Consider the following 19,315-nt stretch of genomic DNA (forward strand, 5'->3'; position numbering starts at 1 on the left):
GAGCTGGGTTCCCTGTGGCCACCTGTGAGGACGTGCTCTGCCCCCCGCATCTGAGGATGGTGGTCGGGGCTGGCGCACACGCCTGTTCCCGGAGCAGCAAGCCTCCCCGGTTCTGAGGGCCAGACCAGCGGTTGCCTCTGCCTGTGTTTTCTACAGGGCTTTGTCTCTACGCTGCATTTGTTCTTTGTCTCTTGACTCTTTGAGCTCCTGCTACTGTTTCTGAACTGAAGCGGGGGAGGAAAAAAGATTCTGTTGACATTGTAAAATCACAAGGTCCATACCTCGATCCCAGAAATTGGCTATTACCACAGGTATTAACCACCGATTTTTCTCATGTTTCCTATCTCCTTTGACATCTAGAACGGTGTGATAGGCCCAATGCTCTTGGAACATTCTGGTAAGGTCCCTGCAGTGGACATGTGGGGATTTTCTGAGTCCCGTTTTGTGAAACGGCTCCTCCCCAACACCAGGTGGGCTTCACGAGGCTTCCATCAAGACCACCCAAACAGGAACCAGAGTACTTTTCTCGGATTGGTGTAAGGACACGTATGCGGATGTATGATTTGGAGGAGAAAGAAGCCTTCTCTCCTGCCTGGCTTGCTGGTCTTGGGATACCTGAGCCTGGGTTTGCCCATTGGTGACCATCGTCCTTACTACACGTCGAGAGCCGGTTTTTAGCATAAAGCCCAGAATAAAGGATGACTGTGTTTAGTCCCTCTGCTCAGCCATCCCTGGACTCACCTTCCCTGACCGGAGCCCACACATACCCTTTATTTCTTAGGCGAGTCTGAGTTGGGTTTTTGCTCGTTGGAGCCAAGGGAGCCCTGACCAGCACACAGGAATGGACCTCGATGGGTCAGAAGTGCGGCCACCCCAATTCTCATCCCCGCCAGCACCCTCATTGTTTAGGAGAACTGTCTCTCCCACCCTGACTGGCTGTGGCTCAGTTGGTTGGGTGACGTCCCGCCAAGCGAGAGGTCACTGGTTAGATTCTGGGTCAGGGCACATGCTCGGGTGGCGGGTTCCGCCCCAGTTAGGGCGAGTACAAGACACAACCCATCAGTCTTTCTCTCTTTCATCGATGTTCTCTCCTTCTCTTCCCCTTGCTCTAAAAATAAATAAATACAGTGTAAGAAAACTGCCTCTCCCCATTGAAAATACCTGGGGGAATTTCTGGGTGCTGACACCACTCCCTTCCTCACTCTCATGTCTCTATCTCGATCCCTGATACCCCAGGTGAGTTGGCTCCAAGTCCCTTCCAAGCCCGTGAAACCTCCCATGTGGTCCTCCATGCCTCACTCTTTCCTCCGCTCTGCAGGGGGATGCACAAGGCCCAGAAAATAACTCAGACCCCAAAGGATGTCAGAGCCATTGGATGGAAGGGCCTGGATCTCTGGATGACAGTGAGGAGTTGCCCCGTGTAGGGCTGTGACTCAGTGACAAATAAACATGGTTGTGCGGAGCTGCTGAGATTTGGGGTGTGTTTGCTACGGCAGTGGGCCTGCCCTGCATAGTAAGGCAGCACTTTGGAGAGCCACCCAAGAGCTATGATCCTGCAGGAACCTCAGGGCTTTTCACCGCAGCACAAGCATATACTGAGCTCCTCTTCCGTGTTCGCAGAGCCCCCTGCGTTTCTCTTTATTCTGCAATTCTGCCCACAGTTGCCTCTTTTCTCATCTGTCCATCTCCTTCACCTGGACCATATGGTCCCCAAGATCCAAGTCCTTATCTGTCTTCTTCTATGTGGTGTCTCTGGTGTCTAGTTTAATGCCAGGAACATAGAAAGTGCTCCACAAACATCAATTCATTGCCTTTGCAAACTGACCAGATGGGCAAAACTGTCGTGAGGCTTTAATGAGATTCTGATTGTGATGCTGCATGGCACACAGTAGGTCCTCAGCAAGTAGCTGCAGAATAAAAAGGAGCTAAATGAAGAAAAGGAGCTAAATGAGGGCTAGGATGGGCTGTCAGAGGGAGGGCAGGTTTTAGCCCAGACCGGTCCTACCCCAAAACCTCCAGAGTCAGTTTTCTCTGGTCCCTGGGTGGCCGCTAACTCCAGCGGGGAGGCGGAGCCCACGCGCAGCCGGTTCCGGTTCCGGGGGAGTGTTTCTCAAAGGGAGGCCTTCCCCAGAGGGTTTGGGTGTTGCTGGGGAAGAGGTGACAACACCTCAGGAAATCACATTCCGAAGGCTTCTGCCGTAGAAGTAGACTCCTCACCCTGGCCTCGGTGTGGAGGTGAGTGTGGGATGCTAGTCGGCTTCTGGGTGATGCTTCTCTTCCACAGTTTGAAACCTCATCGCTGGAAAGGTTAACTCCTTGCATCCAGTTCTGTTTGCTGGAGACAGGCCTCAGGTATTTAGTCCAAGACTTCTAGGTTAATGTCCAAACCGCACACCTGGGCTTGGGGTCGGGCGAAGCTGTCTGAGCAGCATGTGTAGGAGCTCATTGCTTGGGCCAAGTCCTGGCTCTGGGTAATTATGATACTTTGGACTATTTACTTAGCTCAACTGAGCTTCAGTTTTCTCACCGATAAAGTGGGGTGACAGCTCTGATTTGTGCGGCTCAGTTGGTTGGGTGTCACCCCGCAAGGCAAAAGGTCGCTGGTTTCATTCTCAGTCAGGGGGCTTGCCTGGGTTTCGGGTTTGGTCCCCTGGCGGGAGTGTACAAGGGGCAACTGACAGATGTTTCTCTGTCACATTGGCGTTTCTCTCCCCCTCCTTCTCCCTCCCTTCCCCTCTCTCTAAGAATGAATAAATAAATAAAATCTTTTTTTTAAAAAAGCGAAAGCAGGATGATAGCAGCAGCCACAGCAGAGGGTTGTTGGGAAGATTAAGTGAGTTAATACAAGTCAGAGTCGTGACCACGGGGCCTTTCTCCAGCGCATGGCGGGCAGCGTGTCTGCGTCCTGACTCTTGTGAGCATGCAGACCAGTCGATCGGGAGCTCTGAGGTTCATCAGCCCCAAGACTGTATTATGCTGCATTTTACATGATTGGATCTTTGGGACCCTGCCTACTGTGTCCCCGCAGCTGGGTAGTAAGTCCTTCCTTCCTGCAGGGAAGCTGAGCAGCCACAATGCCCTTAATTTGCTGTGTGGCCTTGGGTTTAGCCCATTTCCTTCTCTGAGCCTCAATGTCCTATCGGCAAAACAGAGAAAATGGCTTGCAGAAGGATGATGATGATAAAATGAGATCATTGTTTATATTTGTATTCATTCAACAATTGCTTTTATTGAGCACCTGCTATGTGCCAGGAACCGTGCTAGGCTCTGGGGATATAGCAGTGAACAAAACAGGCAAGATCCCAGGCTGGGGGAGCTGACATCACAGGGGCAGCCATACGCTAAACAAATAAGCAAAATACACAGTGTCTCCTCTCGGATGCTGATAAATGCTGTGAAAAAGTAATAAGTAAATCAAGAAAGGGGCATAGAGGGTAAGGGGGTACAATTTAAAATCAGGTGGGCAGGAAAAGGCTTCCCTAAAAAAGGTGAGGAGCCGCAGAGAGGTTGCAGAGAACAGCTTTGCAGGCAGAAGGGCCACCACAAGCGTGCCCGGCACGCTCCAGAAGGCACGGCTGGAGCCACGTGAGCGAGCAAGCCAGCGAGGGGACACTGACTGCGGTAGGCCAGAGGAGCAGCAGGGGTCCGCCAGGCAGGGCCTCCCAGGCTGCTGCAAGGACTTTGGCTTTTCTCTGCAAACATCAGAGAGCGAAGGGAGCGTTCTGAGCAAAGGAGGGCATGGCCTTGCTTTCATTCTCCCCACAGAGGGTTACCTGGTGACAAGATGAGGTCGCCGTTGCCGCCACTCTGCAGAAGGCTTGGAGGGGCTCGTGGGCCCTGCGGCCTTGGCAGACGCCCTCCGCTCATGCTGCCTTCCAGCTGGCACTCCCCACTCCCAGGCCCGGGGCTCTCATCCCCATCCCCTCCCCCCAGGTCTCCATCTTGACTCCTGCCTGTCTCCTGGTCTAGTCTGCATCCCATCTCCACTGGGGAGTCGGCCAGAGCCTTAACTGCCCCTTAGCCCTCCCTTCCCGGACAACTAAGAAGCAGGATCAATGGACAGGCCTTGGCACCCAAGTACCAGGTTCAAAGCCTCCCAGCTTAGAATCCTTGTGCCTCAAGTTCTTCGTCTGTAAAATGGGGGTAATGAGAGCAGACTCACGCTCACACAGTGCGTGGAGTCCCAATGATCCAGCCGTGTGAGATGCAGCACAGTGTCATCCACCACAGGGTGAACGGACATCAGAGCTCTAGCTGGGCTGCACGGTCACGAGAGTAAAGCCACGAACTCACACCGCCCACTGCCGCTGGAGAAAGGCTCAGGGGTCACAGGCTTGTTTCCTGACCTCCCCAGCTCACTTCCCAGTCAACTCCAGACCATCCACATTTCAGAGCAGGTGCTGGACCAAGGTCGGCTGCCCATCCCCACCTGCATGTGGACAGGGGTGATGAGTCTGCACAGAAAGCGTTCTGGGAGCGTGCCTGGCGTGTTACATGAATGCCAGCTGCTGCCAGAACACCCACCACGTGGGCAGGACCTCCTACTTCCTCGGCTGGCCCCCAGCCCGTGAGAGGGATGCAGGTAATGACCATGCTCCCATGCACCACCAATGGCTGGTGTACAGCAGGGCTGAATGAATGCTTGCTGGGGGCAACGGAACGGAATAGAGGTAGGTGTGTGTCCTGCTTGTATCGCCCCCTGGGTGTGTGACCTGGGTGAGCCACTCTACTTCTCTGAGCCTCTCTCTGTCCCTTCATCTATAAAATGAAAGGACTCGTTCTTCTTGGCAGGTAGACAGGGTGTCCCTGGACTCAGACACCTGAAGGATACCTGCATGGGCCTGGTGGACACAGCAGTGGCCATGGGGCCATGGCAGCACCTGGGCAGAGCTGACTTGGATCATGAGCTCTGGTGAGTGACAGGCTGAGGGCTCCCAGCAAGACCTGGTTGGCTATCAGGGCCAGGGCCTGTGGCCTGTGGCAGCAGATGGGGCACGAGTGGAGCCATTACTTCTACTCCATCAATGATTCTGTGTTTCGTAGGTTTGCCCTGGGCTCAGAGAGGGGCAGGACTCCCTCACCCCCATTTAGAGCAAAGAGAGCCCCAAGAAACCCACTGTTCTTGAGGGCTTCTGTATGACCCCTGGGCTTCTAAGTGCTTCCTGACAGCTGTTACTGAGCACTCACTGGCACCAGGTTCTGCTCTGTGCACGTCTCCTGTTCCATCTCAGATAAGGCCCCTTGGTAACCCTTTGAGATAGGTCTTATTAGCATCTCCAATTTACAGGAGGGAGAAACTGAGGTTCAGAAAACCTAAGTAGCTTGCCCAGAGTCACACAGAAAGTAAGCAATGGAGCCAACATCTGGACCCAGGTCTAAGCCCCTGTTCTGTCTGCCTGGTGGGGAGGGGGAAGCAGACAGGCCCCCAGACTGTGGCTCCCCACCACCTGGGCCTCAGGACTCCGGGTGGAGCTCAGGCTCCGACCTGAGCTGTTGGGGGCTCTGCTTGGAGCTGAAGCCTGACTCTCGCCTGGGTTCTCCTCTCTCCACAGTAGTTTTTCACTTAAGAGGCAGTCTAGCCTGCTCGTGAGAGCCATGACCTCTCCCAAAGCCGGGTGCCAGGGCTCAAAGCCTGGCTTTGCCCCTTCATTCTCCACACCTCAGTTTCCTCACCCATAAAATGGGAGCATAGGACCCATGTCATCAGGCTGCTGTGAGGACCGAGTGAGGGGTTGTGGATAGAGGGACAGGCAGTCAGAGTCAGTCATGCTCCCTCCAGTCCTACCAGGTTGCCCCTTCTCTTAGTTCTGTGGCCTTTCCCCATGTGTCTCTTTCTACCATTTCTCTCTCTCTCTCTTGCTCTCTGCCTTCTCTTCTGAGGCATATCTGTCTTGCTTTGAAAGGCTTCTCTTTGTCACTTTCCCCTCTTTCTTGCTCCCTTCTGGGTCCTAAATCCTGGCTCTGTGTTCATGTGCTGCATGCACTTAAGCAGAGGGCAGAGCAGCTGTCCCGACAGTGGCCACTCTTGAAGTTTGCTCTCTAGAAAATTTGGGAGCTCCCCAAATGCAGATCCTGGGTCCCACTCCAGAGACCCTGAGCTCATGGGTCCAGGGGAGGGTCAGGGCAGCTGCCGTTTAACCAGCACCCTAACCCTACCTCCCAGGAGAGATGCACTGGCTCTTGCAGTAAACTTTGAGAATCACGGCATTGCCCTCAGTTTCCGCATCTGTAAAATGGGAACAAACAGAACCCACCTTCAAGGTTGCAAAGATGAAATGAAATGATTTGTCTGGAAAACAGTGCAGGTATCTTTGTTTTTTTTGTTCTGTCTTGGGTTTTGTATAGTTTGTCTCTGCTTCCCCCCTTTCTCTGTTTATAGTGTTTACTCATTTCTTTTTCTCACTGCTCTCCCCACCCTCTACCTGGAGGTGAACCCAACCCCAGAGTCAGAAGCACTGAAAAACGGTGGCCCTTTGGTGAGGACTGTGGGCCTCAAGGTGGACCAAACGGCCTGTCAGCGCCTCCTGGCCCCACACCCAGCTGTCCCCCAAGTCAGAGCATCTCCCGCACCTGCAGCCCCACAGTAGCAAAGCCCAGAGAAGACAGGATCTGCTGTGCAGGAATGGCCCTGCTGCTATGGAAACCAGCGCTTAGGAACCGCTCAGAGCTGATCCATTCAGGGGAGCAGGCTGGCCTTGGGGGAGGGGGAGAGGCCAAACTCTGCACCTTAAACTTTGCCCTCCTATTACCACCCTGTGATGCTGGGCAAGTCACTTAACCTCTCTGAGCCCTCTCTCCCTCACCAGCCCAGGAGCAGCAGCCCCCATTAGCAGTGGGTAATAACGACCGCCAATGACTGAACGCCGCGCTGAGGCTTTCAAGCCTGAAGACACGGCAAATTGCCATTTGCTTTCATTACTGCAAGCTCAAAATATTCTAGTGCCAGCTTGCTGTGTGACCCCGTGCCACGTGAAGGCCACCGAACGATTTCCATGATAGAATTCCCTCTTGAAGAGGCGTGGGGCCCACTCTGAGTCACCCACACACACACACACACACACCAGCCACTGAGCTAAGCTGCCCAGACAACCCCTGACCCCACTGAGATACCCCTGAGATACCCCGTGCTGAGGTTCCTCTGTGAGGAAGGGAAGGAGAAGTGAGCAGAGGTCTGGCTGATCCCTCCAGCCGCAGCTGCCGCCGCAGAGCCAGCAAACGGTTCGCAGAGCCAGCAAACGGAGAACTTCTCTGGGCTCCTCGCACCTTCAGACCTAAATCTGGGCTCACCAGCTGGAGCTTCAAGGCCCCCAGCACCAGCCTGAAAGGCTCCCCCAAAAAGGCCTGCCCTGCCCCCTGCTCCACGACATCATCTCCCAACCTGGTCCACAGGAGGGGGTGAAAACTGCCTGCTACCCACCCCTTAAGGGGCGTCAGGCAAAGGCTTTACCCTCTCTGTGCCTTAGCTTCCTCATTCACTGAGACAAGCTTGCCCACCCCGAGACACTAGCGCCCTCCCACACACCCCACAGTGGAGGGTGAGCTGCGGTCCCGTGGCGGTCTGACCATCTGGCTGTGCCCTTTCTCGTCTCCTGTCTTTGCTCATGCACTTTCCTCTCCCTAGAATCTGTTCCCACATGTTCCCCAGAACTCTCTGGGATCGCCCGAGCCCCACCCCTCCTCACTAATCAATCAGATTCCCCAGAGGACTCTGTGACTTGCCCAAGATCACACGAGACGTGAGACGTGTGTGGCTGCAGAGCCCGGGTTAGAACCCCTGCCTCGGGGGCGGGAACACCGAGGCCAGCTGCTGCAAAGAGCATCCACGCAGCCATTCAGCCAGCCGGGCGTCTGTTTGTTTGTTTTCCCAACAAGCGCTTATTACACCCCAGGCAGGCTGCTTGGTGCTGGGGACCCAGCCATGAACAAGGCCAGACGAGAACACGAGCACACAGCCCAGAGAAGCAGACAGATGCTAAACAAGTAATTATAAGCATGATGGATGCCACAGAGGAAAAGCCGGGAGAGCCCTGGGAGCGGACAGGAGGGGGCTGCCACTTTCTCCCATTTGAACAAGGCTTTGCAGCAGCTTTGCCCCAGGAGGGGCTCCTCCAGCCCCTTGCATCAGGACCCCCTGGGGAGGCTGGTTCAGCCCCCCACCCCCACCGCCGGCCTGCAGACCGCCAGGACACATGCCCAGGGAAGGCTGCTCTGAGGTGTGAGAGCCACGGATTTAGAGGCCTGGGAGGGATGGAGGTAAATGTCTTCTGATCACCCACCATGTTCTGAGTTCTCGCCAGGCCCCTGAGGCAGACAGAATTAGCCCTAGGTCTCGGGTGAGCAAGCCAAGGCCCAGAAACGCCCAGGGCCTAGTGAGTGCAGAGCCAGCCTCCAGATCCCCAGGAGAGTTCCCCAAGGTGGCTCAGGTCGAGGGTGCCCGGCACACAGCCCCACTGGATGTGAAATGGAAAACGGACAGTCAGCACCCAGAGAGTCCACTGTAAGGTGCCACCTGTACTTCATAACAGAGCCTCGCGGTAGCACAGAGACCAGAGGCTCTGGCATCAGAACGATGGGGTGTCCAGCCAGGTGCTCCGTGTATCAGCTGTGTGGCCCCAGGCAAGCTGTCCAACCTCTCTGAGCTCAGTCCCTGTCTATAAGCTGGGGATGATGGTAGGTTGGGAGGAGCCTCATCCCTCTGGCCTTGAGGCCTTCCCTCTCCCTCTCCACCCTCCATGTCAACCGCACTGGCCTCCGGGCGCCCGTCCTCTCCTTGCTCAGCGGCTTTGCACAATCTGTTCCCTTCACTGAACCCTTTTCCTCCAGACACCCACATGCCTCTCCCCCTCCACTGCACCCTTTGGGTCTCTGCTCAGATATTACCTTTTCAGAGAGACCATTATCTCGGCACAGCCAGGGCCTGCACTGTCACCTGTGTCCTCTCGTGCTGCTTTATTTTGCTCCCTGGCACTATCTCCAGCTTGTACTGCCACCTCCCTGCGCAGAACAGAGGTTGCCCAGGGCTGAGGCTTTGTTTTGTTTTCCCAGCCAAGGCATTTGACTAGGGCCACTCAGGCGCACAGGCCTCTGTATCCCCAGGGCTATGCAATTCCCTGGCAGCCCGGTGGAGGCATCCGTAGGGGGCTGGTTCCAAGCGTTCTGCCCTTAGCCTGGCAGAGGGCAAGGCTGAGGCAGAGCGTGCATGCTGCTGCTCTGCAAACCTGCTCCGGCCTCCTCCTTGTCCTCAGCTCAGACTCTGGAGGGCGGGGCAGTGAATGGCGCTGGCCCCTCCCCGAGGGCCCAGGAACTGGCAGGCAGTGGGAAACCAGACCCAGGCTTGGCAGAGGCTTGGAAGGGGCTCGGTGCCGAGGGGCAAGGCCCTGCCAACCTCTCTCCCCCAAACAGCAACTGATTGTCCCAGCAGCTCCCAAGTCCCCCGAAAGACCTCCCAGTGGCTACTGTCTCACAGGGACGCCTGATCTCAAAGGACCCAGCCGCCTGGTTGCTTCCGGCCACGACACGGCATGGTGGTCCCAGCCTCGCAGGAGGCCCTGGGACTTCCGGGCCTGTTGGGAACTCACAGCCGGGCGCTTGGCGGAGAGCAGGCGAGGACAGATCCCGGGGGCCGCCTGTCCTCTTGGCATTTGTATGCAGGTGCTGGCCCCGAACATGAGCTGGAATCCATCACCAGAAAATAAAACACTCAGGGAGAGCAGCCTCAGAAGACAAACGGCGGCAGGCCGCGGGGAGCAGCCACCCTTGCGTGCTGCGCGTTCTCTGTGTCTCGCTCTGAGGGCGTCTCCGAACGGGGACTCGTGCAGCGCCCCCAACAGGGAACGTATGAGATCTCCACGTCCCAGAGAGGGGAAAGGGGCGCAGGGAAGGGAAGCCGCTTGCCGGAGAAGGGGAAGTCAGTGTTAGAACCCAGATCCCCTGGCAGCACAGGCCGGGCCTCGACCGCTCTGCCACACCCCGAACCTTCCTTGCTGGGGCAGCGGATGGGGGTGTGGGGGACTGATCACTGGAGTCATGTTTCCACGTCAAAGGCCTACTTTATGGCTCCCCAAGAGCCGTGAGTGTAGGTCTGGCCTCAGACCACCCGCATGTAAATGGGATATGGGGGAGTTTGCAAGAAAGCTCATTCCCAGGCCCATTCTGGGCAGCTGGGGCTGGCTAATCTGCCTTTTGGTAAGATCCTGGTTGATTCTGATACTCAGCCTGAGTTTCAGAACCACTGGCTTAGAGACAACTCTGATCTAGTAAGAAGTGGCGTTTTGTTAGGTAAATAGACCTTCAGAAGAGTTGCCTATGAGGGCTCTGGATGTGACAAGAAGAACTACTGTTCATTCGGCCTTTGCTTCATGCTCATTTCATCCTCAGAACAGCCCCACAGAGGGGGTAATAGGATTATTTGCCCATTTCACAGATGAGAAAGCTGAGGCACACAGAGACTAAGTTCCCTTGTACAAGGCTGCACAGCTAGAAAGGGGCAGAGACAGGATTTGAACCTTGCTCCACCGAGGCAAAGATTTCATAGCCTGTCTGCCTTACTGCTAAGCTAAAATTAGGCTCTCATCTCTACCTACCCAGCCCTCCCACCCCACCCTCATCCTGGAGCCCAAAGTCTAACGGGAAAGGAAGAACAATGCACAGGTCATGAACTTCATGGGGACGTTCATGAAAGGAGGGGCATGTCTGGGCTGGGGGCAGAGGGGACACAAGAAAGGGACCCTGCGTGCCCCCAGAAGGGCGAGCTAGTCAGGAAAGTCCTTGGAGGAGGCCCCTGGACGCTGGGCTCTGACAATGAAAAGGAGTTTGCCAGGCAAACACCCGGAGGCACCTTCAGAGAATTGCCACGTGGCAGCCACATGGGGCTGGGGGAACACTTGGAGGCTTAGAAAGAAAGGCCTTTGACGTCCTGGCCTAGGAGTCAGACTGCAGGACGGCGCAGGTGCCACTGAAGGACGGAGGACACCGTCTTTGCACTAGGGAAGCCCTACCTGTGGCCTGGGAAGGCTGGCTTGGAGGCAGAGGGACTGGAGGCAGAAAGATCCATGGTTCGGGGGCAGGTAGAGCTGAGCTAGGGCACAACAGTGAGAACAGGGGCAGACAGGGCTGACGGGAGAAACGCTGGGAGGGACCAGAGAGACGGAGGCCAGGTGGCTGTGCAGATGCAGGCAGAGGGAGGCAGGCCAAGGGTGTGTGAAAAATCCGGAAACTATGAGGGCGAAGGCCCCCAAAAGGAGGAGAGCAGGTGGGGGTGACAGCGAGTTTCTTCACAGGCACTTTGGCTCAGGGGGCCCGTGGAGCACCCAGGAGGGGTATCCAGGAAGAAGGTGGAGAGACTTGAGGGGCGATCACCAGCAGGGTGGCAGAGTATCCAGTGTGAGGATGGGTGAGGTCACCCACTGGGAGGTGAAGTGTCCTCAGGTCTTAGCCTCCCAGCCTGTGCCCACACCAGGTGTCCTGCCTTGACCAGACCTCCCCCCTTTACTGTCACACCCATTCTGTCCTCAACTGGGAGGGAGCGGAGCCTCTTGTCTTGCCGTCTGAGGTTCGCACAATCACGTAAGGGAAGTCCGTCTCATCCCTGAGTGACCTCAGCACCTTCCGGGGGCCCTGCACAGGCTCGAGATACTAAACGTGGACTAGACCAGGCATGTTAGGCAGTGCGGGGTCACGGGAGGAAGGCTTTCAAGGGGGCAAGCTTTTGGGGCTCTCCACCGCACCCCCAACACCCAGCTTCCTCAGCTCCCTGGCAAGGACACAGGGTCCCCCTCAAGCCAGTGTGGCTGTGAGCAAACGCCATTCTTTGTTTTTCATCTTCATCCGTAAATAGAGATGCTAATATGTGGCTAACAGAGCAATAGGGTTTAAAGCAGGGGGGTCAAACTCATTTTCACCGGGGACCACACCCGAGTCACGGGTGCCTTCAAAGGGCCGAATGTAATTTAGGACTGTGTAAATGTAACTACTCCTTAACAGTTAAGCAAGAGCTGGGCACTGACAGCGGGTAGAAACAAGGTGCCGGGCCGGATAAAACAAGGTGGAGGGCTGGGTTCAACAAGGTGGAGGGCCGGATTCAGCCCGCAGGCCTTGCGTTTGCCACCTGTGGAGGGGTCGCAGGGAGGAAGCCCTGAAGAACAGTGGAGGGTAGGTCAGGCCCTGGTGAGTGTATCCAGACCTCACCGGACCCCCATTGGAGGGCAACACAGACTTCCCTCCCCAAGGCTGCAGGATAGGGGTCAAAATTGAATGTAATCCTGTCGAAATTAAATATGCAAAAGGCCTGAACACAGTGGGCTTTGCTGTAAGCTAGCTGGCTGGAACAAGCATTGGTGCCTTCCTGGGCCCGAGCACTGCTGGGACTGATGGCTGGCGCAGGCGGTTGGGGGTTTTGGGGGTTGGGGAGGGCGCTCTGGCCCTGTCCGGGCTGGAGCCTGGAGCAGGAGGCCGCCGGGTCTCAGGGAGGTCTGAGCTGTAGGCTGGTGCTGGCAACAAAAGGTATTTGCATCAGATCATGGGTAAAGTGCCTTGTTATTTCATTAACTCGTGCAGCAATGGACTGCCGCAGAGAGAAGGGAGATTTGGAACCCCACGGGGTGGCAGGGGCTGAGATCGCTCAACAGCAACCAGACTGGTGGCTTCCAGGGGGCTCAGCAGCCTGGACAGGAGCTGGACAGAGGGTGGCCTTTAGGTGGAGGGGTACGAGTGAAGCTTCACCCTGGATCCTCAGCCCCCAGCCTCAAGGCAGGAGACACAGCAGGGGACGGAATCAAGCAGCACATCCCTGGCTGGCACCATACCAGCACTCACAGGAAGTGCTCAGGAAGAGGAAGCACAGAGGCCCAGGTTGGACTTGACCAGCACATCGAAGACAGGAAGGAGGCCGGTGTGGCTGCGACAGAGTGGGCAGTGAGGACAGTAAGACCTCAGGACAGAGAGCATCCGAGGGACCTGCCAGATAGCGCAGGGGCAGCTGTAGGGTTTGAGACTGGTTTTTAAGCACCATAGCAGCCGCTGGAAGTCCAAAAGCAGGGGAGGGACATGAGTTGATTGAGATTATTCAGAGGCCTCCCGGCTGCTGGTTGGGGGTGGATGGCAGGGGCCAGGTAGGAGCAGGAGAACTGAGGGGGGCTCGGGCAGCATCCCATGCAGGGGGTGGTCAGTGAGGGTTGTACTGGGGGAGGTAGGAAAGAGGCAAATGGGCTAGAACTGGGTTTTAAAGGAGCTGTTGGCAGGACTTGGAAATGGACAGGGGGTGAGACAAAAGAAGGGGACTCGGATTACTGGGATTGCATGAGATTATGTGTGTGGATAAAGGGTTTGTTTGGCACGGCATCTTGCACATGCTCATAAACACTGCCCATAAGAGCAGAGCGTTCTGCGCCCAGGCCAGTCTTCTCTCAGGATCAGCCATGCAGGTCACGCAGGGTGGTGTTTCTGCTCTCGGTTTCTTGGGCTGGACCAAGCGGCCACTGTTCAGTGTGTGCAGGACAGCATGGCACCAGGCAGGGACTTGCCCGATGTCGCTGGGCCTGTTCGGAGCAGAGCAAGACCTGGAAACCAAGTCTCCTGATGCTGGAAAACCCCTCTGGGACCTGAGAAGTCTGAGTTCCCAGGCGGGAGTTGTATCAGCACCTTCCTCCAGCATCCGCTCAGAAACTGGCCTTGCGGGCTGTTTCCTTCAGCGGTGCTGACGGTCTGACCTCATGGCTTTTGCACTTGTTGTTCTCTTCCTGAACCTTCCCAAGACTGCTCCTCACCCTGCCACGCCAGCAGCCCTGCAGAGGTCGGCCTGCAGAGCTGACCTGGGCTCCTCCCACCCTCCCCCCCACCCAGGGGCCTGTGGGATTTCCCAGCACTGGGCAGCAGCCCGGGCAATCCTGAGGGTCAGGTCATTGCTATTGCCTCATCTCCTTCCACAGTTGACTTGGAAGGACTCCCAGCCCATGGCTGCCAGCACGCTCTCTGTAGCACCACAAGTGCCCACATGGACTGGCCGTGGCTCCTGGAGGCCGAGTCACACAGGATAGATCCACCTTTCCTGCTGGGACACAGCCCAGGCGGAATCCCCCTTTCTTCCCTCTTGCCTGGTTTGGGCGTGAGTCAGGGAAGGTCTCATTGACTTTTTCCTCTCTACTCCTCCCCAGCCCACAGAGGCAAGAGCAGGCACGTGGAGGGGGTGGGAGGTGGGGGTGGAGCCAGCTGGAGCCAATGCCCAACTGCCTTGTTAGTGAGGCCATCCAGGAGCCTCAAGCCAATGGGTATTCCTTCCTCCTTCCCTGAGGCTCCAGCCTTCCCCTGGCCCCAGAATCGGGATAAAGTCTTTATACTTAACCCCAGTGTGATCCCTGCCTTATTCACGGCCAAGTTCAGACAAGAGGCAATCAGGGGCTTAAGTGGCTGCCAGAAAAGGCTAGCTGCCTGGTTATTAAATATTAAGAGGCAAGAGCCTGGGAACGTATAATTGCAAATGAGACTTCGAAGCAGATGTTGCCAACAGCTTGGGCCAGCGTTCACAGTTGGGACCAACAGGGGATTTCAACTCCCCAAGCCAGACTGCTGGCAACAGCCCTGCATTTACGGGGCACCTGCTGAGTCTCAGACTCTGAACTGGATGCTGCAGGTACAAAGATGGACCACACATGTTCTCAGCTTCAGTGCATGTTCCCGGTCTGATAAAGAGGACAGACCGGTCAAGCAAAGGTCCATGGCCTAGGGCGGTAAGTTCTGGGCTGCAGGTGACCCTCGGGGTGGTGTGGGCCCCAGGGAAGCCCCTGTGAGGGAGTGGGTAGTGAAGGCTTCTGAGGGAAAATTTCATTGAACGTTTATTGAATACCTACTGTGTGCCAACCATTACTGTAGATTCTGGGAGATAAAGTGTGAACTAAGTCAGAGACTTTCTCGCATGGCATTCAGTCGAGCGGGAGCTTGCATTCCACTGATGGACAGGAGTTCACACCATAAAGAAAGGGCAGAGGGGAGAAGCTCCTGCACAGATCTGGAGGCATGAAACCTGAGATGTCCTGAAGGTGAGGAGCAAGTTCAGTCTGGCTGGCCGAGCGTGAGAGCAGGGGGTGGGACGGATGGCTGATAGTGCAGGCCTGAAAAGCTGCCTGTATTAAGAATTTGGGTGAGTCCTGAAGGAGGTGAGAGTACAGCAAAGTGACCTCCCTCAAGGACAATCCATGGCTCCCAAGACCCCTGGGAAAGAACCAGTCTGGCCTTTTAATCCATCACTCTGAAAATCTGAAAGGAAGGAGACACCCAGATGGACATCCTGAGAGAGGCGGCTGCTTGGTTAGCCACCCACCAGACCCCAGGCTGGGTTACTGCGAGAGCCCCCCAGAAGCCCCACCCCTTGGCTCTCCTCACACCTGCAGCCTGTTATGCCAGCTCCTGAATGGCTGAAAACCTATCCTGGGAACATAGGCACCTTTGTCTCAGTCTCTGCAGAAGGTAATGGGTAATTTGAGAGCCTGGACCACTCAGGATACAAGTCCTTGCCAAGGAAAGATTCCAGGTCAACATCCCCAAGAATGTCCCAGCTGAGCGGGCCACCCTCTCCACTGCCCTGCCCAAACCAGCGGGGTGGACAGAATGAACTTCCAAGGCCATTCCTGGGCCATGATTCTACACAAAGAAAGGCAAGAGAAAAGGGAGGAAGAAAACAATGTTTGAAGATGCTAAGATCACAGGGGTTTTGAGTCCTTGGAGATGGTTCTAGAAGCCTAGGGTTGCATGGAGTTGAGATTCTAGAATTCTCTAGACCTAAAGTTCTAAGATGCTGGAATTCTGTGATTCTAAGACTAGCTTGATGGGGGAATGAAAACATCGTAGCCATCACATTCTCTTACTAAAATTCATGCCTCTGGAGAGAACCCCACACCTGAACTCCAAAGCCAAGCAAGCTTGTTTTCCCCTTTCCACCTCTAAATAGTCTTCTCGCTTCTCGGTGTCTGCTCCTCTACACACCCCTCCACAACCCCTCCTCCAAGCCTGGCAGCCACACATTTGCCATCTGCATATAACCCAGTGATTAGCACAGCTGAGCAGGAGAGGAGGGGTGTGGAGACCTTGCCGCCTGCCAGTAAGTCAGCCTGAAGTCAACCAGGCTGCAAGGAGTCACCCCCAGCTCCCTGAAAGGGCTGAGCAGGGAAGGAGGCCAGCGTGCACACTCATGCATGCACACTCATGCACACACACACACACACACAGTGAAACACACAAAGAAAGATTCCAGGCACACCATCATACAAAGATACAGAGAAAGAGATGCACACACACATACCACACAAGGACATCTGCAGACAGCACGCGCTCACACACATGCAAACAAACTGAACAGATAACAGGCGGACACATGACCCCACAGTGCCACAGCCCCGCACACACAGATACACAAAGATCCAGTGACAGACATGCACCACTCACATGCACAGCACACATGGGTATTTGTCATGCAACACACCCACATATCTATAGAGACCAAGCCACACAGAGAAACATGCATTGGCACACACAGACGCTAGTGCAAACACGTGTAAACAAACACACATAAACAGGTGCGTATCACAGACACTGACACATTCCCGGGGTGACAGGGCACAGGGATGTCTGTGCACCCTCCAGACAAGTATTGTGGGGAAAGTTACCCTTTTCATTTCCCTCTCATCCCTCTGCCAGCTGCACTCATTTATGGGACATTATTGAAAGCCTACTATGCACACAGCCTGGCTTCAGGCCCTTGGGACATCCCAGAGCTGCGACACAGGGGAGTGGGGAGGAGCAGCTCAGCTAGGCCACGGCTGCACAGGGGCAGCTGGGACACATGTAGGCAGTAAGTTCAGAGAGCCATGCCGTGAGTTGTATATGATGAATTGTCCAGAAAGGTAGTGAGCTCCCTGTTGCTCAAGGCAATACAGTATAACAGAGAGGTTCACACATCAGATGGGAGAGGGAGTGCTGGGGGCACTGAAGGCCCTTAAAAATTCCATCCAGCTCTAATCAGTTAATCTAATCAATTCTCTTTCTATCAGTTCCACTGGGCTTTAAACCTGTGATCTTCAGAATTTTTAAAATCATATTCCCTACTAGTAAAAACATTTTAAACATGTACCCCACTATACGTTTGTTTATTTGTAAATGCATCATGTACTTTTTGGACTAATATGTACTTCATAGCCAGAAACCAGAAACCAGAATAGAAAAACTTGAAATAATTTGATGAAAATACATAGATTGCTACCTTAAAGGACAGGGAGAACTGGAGGATGAGTGATGTAGCATTTATTGAGTACCTGCTGTGTGCTAGACTTCTGATGAATATTATTTTAAGAATATTATTTCTTGAATTTTCAAAATAGCCCTGAAAAGAACTGTTGTTTTTGTTTTTGTTTTTGTTTTCCTTTTTACAGATGAAGAACTGGAGCACAGAGAAGTCACTCAGCCAGCGGTGGGCAGGGCTGGAATTTGGACCCATCCAGGCTGCTCCAGGATCTGAGGCTCCACCCTGAAGCTTGGGTCTTGCAGGGAAGGGGTGGGGCTTGCAAGGGGGCGGGGAAGACCCATTTTGCTGCTGTAAGCAACAGTTGGGTAGTTCAAGTTCTAGCCCTCAGCTGAGTGGGAGGGTCTGCAAAATTTGTCAGGAGCCTCAAATGACATCCCAAAGGATTTGGGCTTGAAATGGAGCAACAGATTGGATTCTCGGGCCACAGGCATAGTTGGGCAAGACACACCTTGCTTGCTACTGAGAATGTGGCCCATGTGTGGAATACCAGCAGCTTTACCTGGGAGTCTGTTACAAAGTCAGAACCTCAGGCCCCACCCAGACCTGTTATACTAAGTCAGAATTTACATTTGATTATGTGAAATCCATCTGCTCTGTGATCCTGTCCCTTGGGATGACAGGGAGCAAGGCAACACTGGTGGTTCTGGGGCTCCTTTTCTCTAGTTTGTGCAGTTTCAGAGTCGTAGACAGTCCAGGAAAACCGGAGGCGGCTTCCAGGAGTCTGTCTACAGCGCCTTCCCTCTAGCTCCTGGGCCCATCTTGCTCCAGATAAAAGCCAAAGGCCTTACTTTGGCCGTGAGGCCATGAGGACTGTGCTGGGCTTCCTGTCCAAGCTCGTCCCCCCGCCCCCCCCACCTCCCCTTACTCTCTCTGCTCTAGTCTCTCAGATGCTCCGCTGTCCTTGAACTTGCCACCCCAGGATCTTTGCACTACTTGTTCCTGTCACAAGTATTCCCATGGCCCTCCTTCACCCTGTCTTCAGGAAATACCATTTGCTGAGCAAGACCTTCACTGCCACCTACAAAGGAGAGCAGCAGCCTGCACTGCCCCACCCCCATCACTCTGTCCCTCACCCTACTTCCTTTTTCTCGGCAGCTATGGTTGTCTACAGAGTAAGCAAGTGTTTCATAACTCATGTGATTGTTTTTCCAGCTCTCTCACTAGCATGTGAATGCCTCCAGCACCCAGAACAGCCCAGCCCATAGTAGGTGCTCAATAAAATATCTGTCAACTGAATGCATGCTGTGCCCACTGTCCTGCCCAAGGGGACTCGCTGGTGCAGCAACGCTGTGGGGCTGTGGGGCCTGTGATGACACAGAGGCCTTGGAGCCTGGGTCTGCCTTCCTGGGACACCACGAGGCCTTCCCTGAGGTTATGCCCCCACCCCCCAGTCCCACTGAGGGAGGGACAGCACCTTCACTGGTCTCAGACCCTCCAGGTTTTCCAACATGTTCTGCCTCTCCCCTAGTCTCTCCCAAGTCTGTGTGGCAATTCTTTTGATTTTAGACCTTACCAAAATCCAAGGCAGCCTTACTATGGGCCCAAATCCCCACAGCATGACTTACGAAGCCCAGCTACTTGCTCGAAACTGGGGAGAAGAAACACTAGGAGGACAAGCACAGACTAACACGTTCTAATTCGGCCCATCACTCTTCTAGGCAGTGAAGCTTGGGGCCGCCCCGTTTCCCTCAGTCTCTTATCCATTCTAGGGGTCAGTCACTGCTTTCTTGGCTGGACAGGCAACAAGACTCAGAGCGCAAACTCCAAAGGTGTGATTGCAGGTGTGAACCACCTTATGCCCCAGGCACTGGGGGTGGGGCGGGCAGTGCAGGGAAAAGGGTAGACTGAGGATAAGGAGGAGAATAAGGGACTTAGTATCAAAAGATCTGGGGTTATCCCCTTTGCTTGCCACTGACCCAATACGTTGCCCAGGCTGTCAGTGTCTACCAAGCATGGAGCTTATGTTTGTTCATCTGCACCAATGGTGGACGTGAGTGGCACGCCCCAGCCAGCTGAGGCCAGCAT

General features: G+C 54.9%; 1 long non-coding RNA gene across 1 annotated transcript; it reads left to right on the plus strand.

Annotated features, from left to right (window-relative positions):
• Positions 1 to 2,120: 2,120 nt before the first annotated feature.
• On the plus strand, positions 2,121 to 18,511 carry LOC123815185. Its single transcript, XR_006785032.1, has 3 exons — positions 2,121 to 2,235; positions 4,792 to 4,912; positions 17,418 to 18,511. It is a non-coding gene; the product is annotated as an uncharacterized LOC123815185 (long non-coding RNA).
• The last annotated feature ends 804 nt before the right edge of the window (positions 18,512 to 19,315 follow it).

Source organism: Phyllostomus hastatus, unplaced genomic scaffold, assembly GCF_019186645.2.
Source record: "Phyllostomus hastatus isolate PE091 unplaced genomic scaffold, TTU_PhHast_1.1 phas_contig_17, whole genome shotgun sequence".
In the NCBI taxonomy this organism is placed as follows: domain Eukaryota; kingdom Metazoa; phylum Chordata; class Mammalia; order Chiroptera; family Phyllostomidae; genus Phyllostomus; species Phyllostomus hastatus.